Genomic DNA, 12,849 nt, shown 5'->3' with positions numbered 1-12,849 from the left:
ATGTATCATGTGTGTCATGTGATTATCTCTACTTTGATGTATCATGGATTAGAATAGGATGATGTAACTTATTCTATGTATGTGTATTCTTTTGATCTTGTCATACCCTGTGACATGTACAATGAATGATTGAGTATTTGAAATATAATGTATAAACATTAGACTTATCATTATTATTTCATGTGGATGTTATACTAGATGGATTTATGTATGTAATTCAACGTTAAGGGATTTTAAAGAATGTAATATGTTATGTATGTTATATTTAATTTTAGATGGACATTATTATTGCTTCTGTTATTGTGTATAAGTTATACAAAAAAAAAATGCTACTAAACTTAGTGAAGTTCTAGGTTAATTCTTTGGATCCCTTGGCGGGGCATTACATTTGGTATCAGAGCCCAAGTTTCTACATTAGGAGCTCTGTGTATTTTGGAACAACTAGAACTTTGAACTAAAGTGTATCTCATCAACTTGAAACTAGGTGAACTGAAAACAAAACTTGAACTGTTACTTGAATATTTTTCATACTTCAACACTTAGTTTCAAAACTGAAAATTTACTTAAACCCTAAACATAGAACTGAACTTAGTACCTTGTACTATTGTAGGATGGTATCTGGGACTAGGTCTTCTATTAGAGGCCATGGTAGAGGTTGTGGAAGAGGTCATGGTCGTGGTAGAGCTATCAGTGTCCATGAGTTTGCCTATGAGGGATCGGCTCATGTAGAGAGTAGGGAAGAGCACTCTAGTAGGCAACAAGAAGAGAGCCATAGAGAGGACCAAGATGAGTCTGAAGAGGTTGGTTTGAGGTAGATGATGCAGACTATTCTAGAATGTCTACCTGCTATTCAAGAGCAGCCCAAAGTGGATCAGATAGAACAAGAGCATAGATCCAAATCTAGAAGTCCTTGGAAGGATCATCAGAGGTCCATTGTGTCCACTCAGATGAAGGATCTTTCAAGATCCAAGGTTAAGCCTTTCAATGGGAAAGGTTCTAGTGATGTGGCTGAGCAGTGGCTTATTTCTCTTGACAGGATTTTTGCCATGCAGGAGTTCGATAGCAATGTTAAGGCAAGATTTGCGATCACTAATTTAGATAATTTTGGGGCCACTTGGTGGACGATAGAGGAGAAGAAGTTGGGAATCGATATGAGCAGTGTTATATGGGAGTTATTCCTAGAGAGTTTTCATGAATGATTCCTACCAGAGGAATGGAAATAGCAAAGAGCTGATGAATTTCATAATCTCAAACAATATACCTTGTCAGTGACTGAGTATGAGCATAAGTTTTATGAGCTCATGTCTTTTTTAGGGTTTAGTGAAAATTCAGCTCAGTTGACACAACATTTTATTAGGGGTTTGAATAATCGTATTATTGGGGGAGTTAAGGTATTTGAGCCAAAAACCCTCAAGGATGCAGTGCATCAAGCTATCCTTGTTGAACAAAGTGTCAACCTTGGTCAAGGTGGTTTTGTAGGAGTGCCAGCAGCATCAGGATCTAAAAGCAACTACAATTTAGGTGGTAACAAGAAGTTTTCTTTCTCTAAGGGGAAATAGTATCAACAGCAGTCTTAGCAGACACAGCAACAGAAGGGATTGAATTCTCAAGCTCAAGGTGGTGGCAAAGGTTCTAACACCAAAAACAACCACAATGCTCAATGCAATAAACAGAATCAGTCCAATCAGCTAGCTTAGAGTAGCCAGTCTTTTGTGAGCAGGAACAGTCGTCAGCAATCAAATGTACCACATATGGGAAGAGGTTCTGGTAGAAATACAGAATTTTTTTTTATGTGGTCAGATTGGACATTATGCAGCTCAGTGTCCTTAGCGAGCACCTCAGTTTTCAGGACCTAGACCTACCATTTTAGAGCCTATAGTTGGTGATGAAGGTAGAGCTCATAGAGTCTTTGCAGCAGTTGATCAGCGTCAGGCAGATCATTAGGGAACAGCGGTTGAGACCACAGGTGCTATTAGAGGTATATCTCTTTTAGTATTGTTTGATTCAGGAGCTACAGATTCATTTATTTCACCATCTATAGTTTCTAAGTGTAAGTTGGATGCAGTGAAGCAAGATCATGGTTGGCAAGTGGAACTAGCCTCGGGCATTAAGGTCTCCACATATTCTATAGTTCATAAGTGTGGGCTTAGCTTAGGAAGCTTTGATACTACAGTGGATCTTCAAGTCATAACCCTTGGTTCCTATGATGTGGTTTTAGGCATGGACTAGCTTGGATCTCATAGAGCCAGTAGAGATTGCATGCAGAAGATTATTATGTGCCAAGATGACCAAGGGAATGATGTGCAGATAGTTGGGGTACCGAGGCCTATATCTCTGTGGATGATTTCTGCTATGCAATTGAAGCAATGTTTTGTAAGGGATGTCAGATATTTGGTGTTATGTTAAATGACCTTGATGAGGAAGATTCCATGAGGAAGACTTTGGATCACCCAATTTTGCAAGAGTACGCAGATTTTTTTCCAAGTGAAATTCCAGGCATGCCTCCAAAGAGCGACATTGACTTTAGTATTGATCTGATTCCTGGAGTGAAGCCTATCTCTAAAGCTCCTTATCACATGACTACACAGGAATTGGGTGAGCTATATCTTTAGCTAGAGGAACTTCTGGCCAAAGGGAGCATTCAACCTAGTGTATCACCATGGGGAGCTCCAGTGCTCTTTGTGAAGAAGAAAGATGGTTCTTTGTGCCTTTGTATTGACTACAGATAGTTGAATAAGGTGACTATTAAGAATAGGTATCCTTTACTTAGGATTGATGACTTATTCAATCAGATCAAGGGAGCTACAGTATTCTCCAAGATTGATCTTAAGTCAGGATACCCCCAGCTTCACATTAAGGAAGCAAATATTCACAAGACCACTTTTCGAACTTGCTATGGGCATTATGAGTTCATAGTGGTACCTTTTGGGTTGACTAATGCTCCATCAGTTTTCATGAGTTTGATGAATGGTGTGTTCTAATCTTATCTGGATAGGTTTGTACTTGTGTTTCTTGATGACATATTGATATATTCTAAGACTCAGAAGGAGCATGAGGAACACTTGTGGTTGGTATTGCAGTGTTTGAGGGACAATCAACTTTAGGCCAATGCAAATAAGTGCAAATTCTTCAAATCGAAGATTCAGTATTTAGGGCATGTTATTTTAGGTGATGGTATTTCAGTGGATCCTACAAAGATTCAGGTGATAATAAATTGGCCTACACTAACTAATGTGTCAAAAATTCATAGCTTCATGGGTTTAGCCAGTTATTATCATAGATTTGTCTAGAACTTCTCTAGGATAGCACATCCTATCACTTTTCTTCAAAGGAAAGGAAAGAAGTTCGTATGGACAGAAAAATGTGAGGAAGATTTTCAAAAGCTCAAGGAGCTTTTGACCAGTGCACAAATTCTAGCTGTACCTGATCCAGAAGGTGATTTCATGGTATGTACAAATGCTTCTCTTGAAGGGATTGGGGTAGTGTTGATGCAGAATGGACAGGTGATTGTGTATGAATCACACAAGCTCAAGGATCATGAGTTAAATTATCCTACACATGATCTTGAGTTAGCAGCAGTAGTTCATGCTTTGACAAGGTGGAGACATTTCTTGTTGGGGCATAGATTTGAGCTACACAACAATCATCTTAGTCTTCAGTACATTTTTACTCAGCCTAATTTGAATGCTCGCTAGAGGCGATGGATGGAGTTTCTATGCAAGTATGATTTTGAGGTTAAGTACATTCAGGGTAAGGAGAATGTGGTGGCGAATGCTTTGAGTCACAGGAGACATGTGGTATCATCGATGACCCTTAGTGTGGATTTGAGGAGTCAGATTCTTTAGGCACTTCCTACAGATTCCTGGTATTAGGAAGTGTGTGCAGAGAGATAGATTTGGAAAGATCTTTGGAAGAAAAGTTTGTACGTTACGTTCGAGAATCAGATGGTCTTTTAAGACATCTGGGGAGGATATATGTGCCATTTTTAGATGAGCTTTGCACCTTGATACTAGCAGAAGCCCATCGTACACCTTACTCAGCACATCCAGGAGTCAAGAAGATGCATGCTGATTTGAGACATTTGTTCTTTTGGTCTGGGATGAAGAGAGATATTGCTGATTTTGTGGCTAGGTGGCTTGAGTGTCAAAGAGTTAAGGCAGAACATCAGCACCCAACTGGACTTTTGCAGCCTAATCTCATTCCTTCTTGGAAGTGGGATATCATCTCCATGGATTTTATAGTAGGATTACCTATGACTGTCCATCATCATGATGCTATCATGGTCACTAAGGTGGCACATTTTTCATTGATTAGGTCTTCCTACATAGCAGCTTCTGTAGCTAATGTCTTTATGCATGATATTGTGAGGTTACATGGTATTCCTAGAAAGATTATTTCTGACAGGGACCCTATATTCACATCTCCATTTTGGACATCGCTGCAGCATGAGCTTGGATCACAGTTAAACTTTAGTTTGGCATATCATCTAGAGATTGATGGTCAAATAGAGAGGGTGAATCAAGTTTTGGAGGATATGTTACGAATGTATGTGATGGATAGGCAGACACATTGGGAGGATTATCTCTACCTGGTGGAGTTTGCTTACAACAACGGGTATCATAGTTCTATTGGTATGACACCATTTCAGGCATTATATGGACGTCCTTGTCATACACCATTGAGTTGGGACAGTCTTGAGGATCACACCCTATTGGGTCCTGAGATGCTTTTTGATATGGAGCAATAGGTGGTGCGTATCCATGAGAATTTGACTATGACACAGGATAGGCAGAAGAAATATGTCGATGCTCATAGGACTAATAAGCAATTTGCTATGGGAGATAAGGTTTTCTTGAGAGTGCGACTGCAAAAGAGTCTGATCCAATATGGAAAGGGTTCTAAGCTAGCACCTCGCTTTGTGGGACCATTCAAGATTTTAGAGAGGATTGGCCCGGTTGCTTACTGCCTTGCTCTATCACCTAGCCTAGTTCGCATTCATGATGTTTTCCATGTTTCAGTACTTCAGCAGTATATTCCTGATATTGTACATGTTCTTGATTGGAATGCATTGCAGGTAGAGGATGGGTAGCTGGCTTTGGAGCCAATTCGTATTCTAGAGTAGCAAGAGTTGACTCTTAGGGGTCGAACCATCGAGTAGGTAAGGGTCCAATGGGACCCTACTGATGATTCTTCAGCTACATGGGAGGATGCAGCTAGATTGAGGGAGTTATACCCCTACTTGTTTATGGATATTATTGCTATTATTATCGGACTATGATGGACTAGTTTTATGTGATGAATTAGTGGTATTGTTTTGACACTAACAAACATTATGTTATGGATTCAGTGGTTATATGATGAGATCATTTAGACTTTACGTTTCATGCATACATGATGATCATTATATTATTTTCAATTATTATTGATGATTAGATGGATGGTTTATTATCTTATGTGTTTTATTATGGATACCTACCCCATACTTGCATGTGTATGGTGTGCGTGTTTTCTTATTGTATGGCATTTTTGATGTGGTTAAGGAAGGGATTCATAGTCACCTACTTAGTCAGGATCTACATGATGCACCACTTCCTGCCATTGTTTTTTTAGCTTAGCATTATATATTGTATTTACATGCATGGTTTTTCTACAGGTTGCAGGTACTAGGTATCGACTTCCCTGAATTGCCAGGATGAGCATACCCTATTATACTATCTCAATGATAAGAAAAGGGAGATAAATTCTCAAGTCCAAATCCCAAACCTTTAAACCAATTGTCCTAGTAAGGTAGGACAAGTATCTGGATATTTTACCCACCGAATGTGTCGAATGACATAATTCGTGATTTTTAACCCTTTAGACTGATTTTGAGTGATTTGCTCTATGATGGGTTTTCATATTTTATCTTGGAGGTCTATGGTGAATTTTCTATTAATTAAGTCTTAATAATAGATTTAATTAATAAATTAAGTATTGGAGAAAATTAATATTAAATATCATGTTATTTGATATTTTGATTATAATTAATTAAATGAGAATTAATTGAGGAAAAAGAATTAAATAAAAGAAAATTAGAAATTAAAATTAATAATAATAATAAAATAATAATAAAGCAATAAATAAATAATAATAATAAAAGTTATAAAAATTAAAATGAAAGTTATAAATATTTAAATAGAAATTATATAAAAAGTGAATTGGAGTTATAAGCTTACATGGGAGTTAACACACTTTTCTATTTCTCATGTGTCAACAACACGGGGGTTTGTGCATCAATTAAGCACATGGTGTCTACAACCCTATGGCTCATCAAAAAGGTTGGAAAAGACCCATGCTTAGTTGGTGACACCTTCTAGCTGTTTCTAGAGGCATTTTAGATGTTTCCTGAGAACTCTTTATATTCAGGCATTCTTAGAAGCTTAGACATAGCTTTTGGAGTGCAATTGGAGTATTGGAGGATTCGAGAATTCTGAAGAAGGGAGCTTACTCTACGGGTTTTCTAAGGAAGAGCGATTTAGCATCAGAATCTGGGTAGATTCTTATGATTTTACTTGTGCTATTTCCACATCATGCATTCCCTGTCTTCTTCGTGTCTTCCATATGTCTTCTGAGAAGTTTCATATTTTTATTTGTATGCATTCTCAATATGGGTAGATTAATTTATTTGAGAATTTTATATGCATGGATCTAAAAAGAACACGGGGCTAGGGATGAAATTCATAGTCAAACCCATTAGATTAATTATTGGAAATTTTGGAGATCAAAGGTCTATGGAGGAATTCTGAAAATTGAAGTTTGTATTCATATATTGTCAATTTGCTCATACATACATATATATATATGCAATTATATATATATATATATCTATATATGTTCATATACTGTGTTATTTTAAATTTTGTATCTATATATATATATATATATATATACATATGTATGTATATATATATACATACATATGTATGTATATATATATACATACATATGTATGTATATATACATACATATGTATGTATAATATATATATATATATATATATATATACATACATATGTATATATTATATATATATATATATATATATATATATATTTGTTAAAAATTGATTGACAGTGGAAAAACGTTTATTCAAAATGTTATTGAAATCAAAATTTTAAAAAAAAATATATATATATATATAAATTCATTTGGAGGGGCGGGTTATACCTCGTACCCCCTCCCTTTCCACTGTTGTTATATATATATGATGTCAAGTGGTAGTTTATTTTTCACTCTTATCATTTTGAGATTCATTGAGACATCGTGGCCGATGCATCCTTCATGATGATGGTGGATATGTATCCTTTTTTATTGATGATTAGCATATGTTAGATGATGTTATCTTATGCTTTTATTTGCATGTTAGATTACTTTCTACATATGATCTTGTATATGTTAGGAGTGACATTCCTACTATGTAATATCGATGATCTCTTCAGTGATTTGGAATGTTACGCACAGAGGGATGGCTAGGATCCACGATGGTCTAATGATGATATTAACGGTTGGGAGGAACCATGCACTTAGTTTATTATGTTTGAAATTTATGATGGATGTATATGACTTCTATGATGATGTATCATGTGTATCATGTGATTATCTCTACTTTGATGTATCATGGATTAGAATAGGATGATGTACCTGTTGGAAATATTCAAGATATGACAAGTTACTGAGAGGGGAGGGGTGAATCAGTAACTTCTAAAAATTTCAACAATAAAACTACATACTGATATATTCACCATTCATCCAAGTAACCTACTGTAAGCATGAAACAAAATCATTTGCAACACTTGAAGACACAGATTTGGTGACCCAGAAACCTTCCAAATAGAAAGTAAAATTGGGGTGGGGATGAAACCCACAAAGCTTCGTTACTGCAGTATGAAGTTGGCCGGTTAAGGCTTACAATGACCACTTCTGGTGATCTGCCCTGTTAGGAGCACAAAGGATTGCTAGATCCACCTTGTTAGAGGATTTACAAACATACAATAAAGTATGCACTCTGTTAGGAGATTTACAAAAGACTGTTAAGTCTACCTTGTTAAAGGATTTACAAAAACTGATTCACCTATTAGAATGAAACAGTGGATCTGATTACAACTGATTGCTGATAAGATCTGCTATGCTCTGATTCACCTTGATGTGATAGATAAAACTTTTTTGCTCCAAAATTTGACCTTGCTGAATACCTTCACAACTCAGCACACATACTTTCGCACGCATGTATTTCTTTCACACTTTCGCATTTTCATTACTCTACTTTTCTTCTTACTTGCTTCCTTTTTTTTACTTACTTCCTTTTTTTACTTGCATCTGAATGATACAATACATTACATATATATACCATCCAAATAAACAATACATGCAAGGTCGGCCAAAACAACAAGTGCAAATCTCTATACAAAGTTGGCCCAAGGTAAAAACTCGGGTTTACTGAACTGACTCGGTGTCCTTCTGATACTCGGCGTCCACTGCGTTACTCGGCATCGTCATGCACTCGGTAGAAGTGAAGGCACGGTCTATACTAAACACTTCGAGTAGTTTTGAACTTGGTAACCACTGGAGACTTGGTAGAAGAGATGACACTCGGTGAATAATTCTATCTGAACTGTAGCTCGGTGATCAAAGGAAACACTCAATAGAACCTTGTGACTCGGTGATAGTTAGTTTCCTTGATAACTGTCTGAGCTCGGTAAAATTAATTTCCTTGATAACCGTCTGAGCTCAGTAAAATTAATTTCCTTGATAACCGTCTGAGCTCGGTAAAATTAATTTCCTTGATAACCTCAGGAGCTCGGTTATCACGAAGTTCTCGGTCAATACTAAGTACATCTTTACTCGGTAAAAACTGATTCCTTTCTTTACCTCGAACACTTGGTAAACACTGGTTGCTTTGTTCACCTTGATTACTCGGTAAACACTGACTTCTTTGTTCACCTTGATTACTCGGTAAAAATTGACTTCTTTGTTCACCTTGATTACTCGGTAAACACTGATAACTAGGTAAAGCTTGGCTTACAAAGGAATGTCCGGTGAGAGCTCGATAAGCATTCAGAATCCAATAAGTGTTATAACTAATGACAAAAATGTATCATAATGCCAACAGTACCTTATTCTATGTATGTGTATTCTTTTGAGCTTGTCATACCCTATGACATGTATAGTGAATGATTGAGTATTTGAAATGTAATGTATAAACATTAGACTTATCATTATTATTTCATGTGGATGTTGTACTAGATGGATTTATGTATGTAATTCAACGTTAAGGGATTTTAAAGAATGTAATCTGTTATGTATGTTATATTTAATTTTAGATGGACATTACTATTGCGTCCATTATTGTGTGTAAATTATATGAAAAAAAAAATGCTACTAAACTTAGTGAAGTTCTAGGTTAATTCTTTGGATCCCTTGGTGGGGCATTACAACATCAAACTCAATACAACAAAATTACCTTGTTAGGGTTTGGTCAATAAACATATTTATGAATATAAACATCTATCATGTTAAAATTCATCTCTCTCTCTCTCTCTCTCTCTCTCTCTCTCTCTCTCTCTCTCTGTAATTGCCTTCTCAGGGGTTTTTCAATAAACATATTTATGTATATATCATATCAAATTTCATTCCTATATAAAATATTTAAATATATATAAAAAACTATCATGTTGACATCCATTCTTGTATGTAGGGGCACAAAAGAACATGACCATTGGAAGGCTTTCATTTGATAAATATTTTGTAGATAGGTGCTTGTCTTTATGTCTTCTCTCTATTGATTAAATTCATTTATTTTTGTAGGCTTTTTAAAGGATTTAGACTGAATTGTCATATAGATTATGGTAAGCATGGATGTAAAATAGTTTTACTTAAGAAACTACAAATGTTTAGTATCATAGTGTCTTCCATGGATATTTTTTATTAAAATTAATAAATACAATATGAGATATAAAGAAGCTTTAGTTACATGTCATATAATTAATATGTCTTTTCAATAACTTATAATAGATTATTTACTTTTATAAAATATTTAACTTTAGTACAACATATATGTATAAGCTTGAAGAAGAGATGTACAACATTGTACTTGTGCCCTTTCCATATGATAATTTAGACATTTTTAGTCCTTTGGATACCACTTTCTTTGTCAGCTAAGTCTAAAATAAGAATACTGCATTCTACTTATTTTTTGTAATCTGAACCTCTATTGAATATTATTTTGATATTTTTTTATTCAATGAACATTGTCACAACATACTAATTCAAATGGAATATACATGCTTGCAGAGTTCAAATCTTAGCAACCATAGGGACAATCACACCAATAGAAGTTGTAACCAAAATCATATGAGAAAGATGAACCTCTAAGAAAGAGATGAGAAAGGAAGACACCCCCCCCCCCCATTGAAACATCAATAGGTAGAGTGGACATGACATCACAAGAACCAAGGAAAGGAGCTCTGGCGATACCATCAACAACAACAACAAGAGGAATTCAATCCATGATAGAAGCAACTAGAACCATCACAATGGGTTCTTGAATCATGTGGTCTTCTACATAATGTTGCGAGTTATTAGGCATGGTTTTAAGATCATACTTGCAATATTCTAGCATATTTAGTACCTTGGATATATTTAGAAGAAAATAGTTAAAGTAGACCTTGTGAAATTGAGGATGCTTGCAATATTAGGTAGACCTATAGAAGAGAAAATAGAATGTGCTTTAGAAGGGGGAAATTTTTACTACATGAATGAAGTTACACCACATCAAAAGGACTTTATAAAAGAAATGTTAAGAAATAAGTAAATACAACACAATATAAAAAACATTTAAGGTAAATCCCTTGGGAGATGTGTAGATAAGTAAATAAAACACAAAATCTCATCATTTGTCAAGACATGAGATATAAAAAACATTTAATGATACCACAAGGAAAACATATGAAGATCATGTCACACTACAAATATTTCACTCAAGTCTTGAGGATACATCCATGGCTAAGAAGCCAATTAAAAAATGTAACACCCCACTTGAGAACCCAAAAGAAATAAACCTAATATGTTATAAAGTTTATTGAGCTATTTTTTTAAATTTTAAACAACATCAAAATAACAATAATGTAGAAGATATATATGTGTGTGTGTGTGTGTGTGTGTGTGTGTGTGTGTGTGTGTGTGTGTGTGTGTGCACATCAAGAATAGGTAATCAATTACAATTATAGTTTTTATTCCTTAAAGGTTCCTTCATGTTGAGTCACATTTAAGAAAGTTTTATTAATTAGTTTAAGTCTCAATTACAATATCCATAATCATAAAATAAATAAACACATACATAGTCATATAAGCAAATGCATAAATACAACTAATAATATGAAAGTAATCTAATGAATAACATCCACTGCACATGTCACATGGTATGTGAAAATAGATATGAGTACATTAATATACAATAAAATATGCCATAGGATCTCAAAAAACATGATGCATACATACATCAAATGAATAGAAGTCTTCAAGATAAGAGTAAGAATGATAATGGTACCACTATACCAAGGAGCATCCAAAATCTATTAATCTAAGGAGGACCCAAATGGTAAGAATACACTACCTCCCAACTACATGGTCATCTAATTAGGCTCCCACTCCCACCATGTAGGAGAGATAATATATGATCCACACATCGATAATCAAATTATAAAATAATCCTAGGCAAGCAATCTTGATAGCCAAAACTACTTCAAGAGTAACACAAACTACTCAAGAAGAATAGATAATCAAAATTGAAAGGACAATCATCCAATACCAACACTGCATGCCAAGTCAACACACAAATATGAAGGCAAAAAATATACAACTACCTCAAAATCAATGTCAAGTGTTACAAGCACAATGACCAATAGATAACAATTGTCATCAATAAAAGTAAACTACCAATCACTAACTCCAATAATAAAAATACCACCAATGAATAACTGATCATTCATTAATAAAATTCAACTATCAACAATAAATGACATCTAATCAATGAGTAAAAACTCACTATAAATACATCATCAAAAGTAATATACAACAAGTACACCACTTAATGCAGGAGCATCTCGGGGTAGTGGCTATCTTGCATGATTAAGGGGATTTTAGTGGGGTTGAGTGGACCTATTTGAGTCTTGAGTAGTTAATTTTGACATATTTAATAATTATTGTAAGTCTTTAAAGGCTTTTAGTATTTAATTCCTATTGGAGGCCAACTTGTGGCTCTTCAAGTAGTTAATGTAATGGATATTTAGTTTTTGGCATACTAGGCTGACTTGTTGCTTGGATTGGTATAAGTAGGGGTTGTGGTGAAGTCTTTAGTCATTATTCATCCATCTTAGAGAAGAGGAGGTGGTAGAGGAGTGAATTTCAAAGAGACCTAGTAGTTGAGGCTTGGAAAACAAGGAGATTGCTTGGTGGCTTGTGAGCACAAGTTGAGATCTTGGTGGTTTCTACTAGAGTATAGATATGGATTAGCTAGGGTTTGATTAGATCTTGAGAGATCTTGCAGAACTATTACTTTCTTTGTATATAGTCATAACCAAGAAGGCCTTACAGCTTGGCACATTGCATCTAATCAATTATATCTATGAATAAATTATTGTGACTTGGTTTCAAATCTTGCATTGTTGTTGTGTTTTTGCTATGTGGTTATTTGCTAGGGGATAAGACATATCCTTTGGAGATTCTCCTACCTTCCACTGTGTTAGGTGGTATCAGATTGGGGGTTGTTCATAAATGTGTAGATAGATTGCCAATGTGGAGGCAGTTTGCACT

Source organism: Cupressus sempervirens, chromosome 3, assembly GCF_028749045.1.
Source record: "Cupressus sempervirens isolate cs-2001-9-10 chromosome 3, ASM2874904v1, whole genome shotgun sequence".
Classification (NCBI taxonomy): domain Eukaryota; kingdom Viridiplantae; phylum Streptophyta; class Pinopsida; order Cupressales; family Cupressaceae; genus Cupressus; species Cupressus sempervirens.
The sequence above is the reverse complement of the archived record's forward strand: the minus strand, read 5'-3'. Positions refer to the sequence as shown.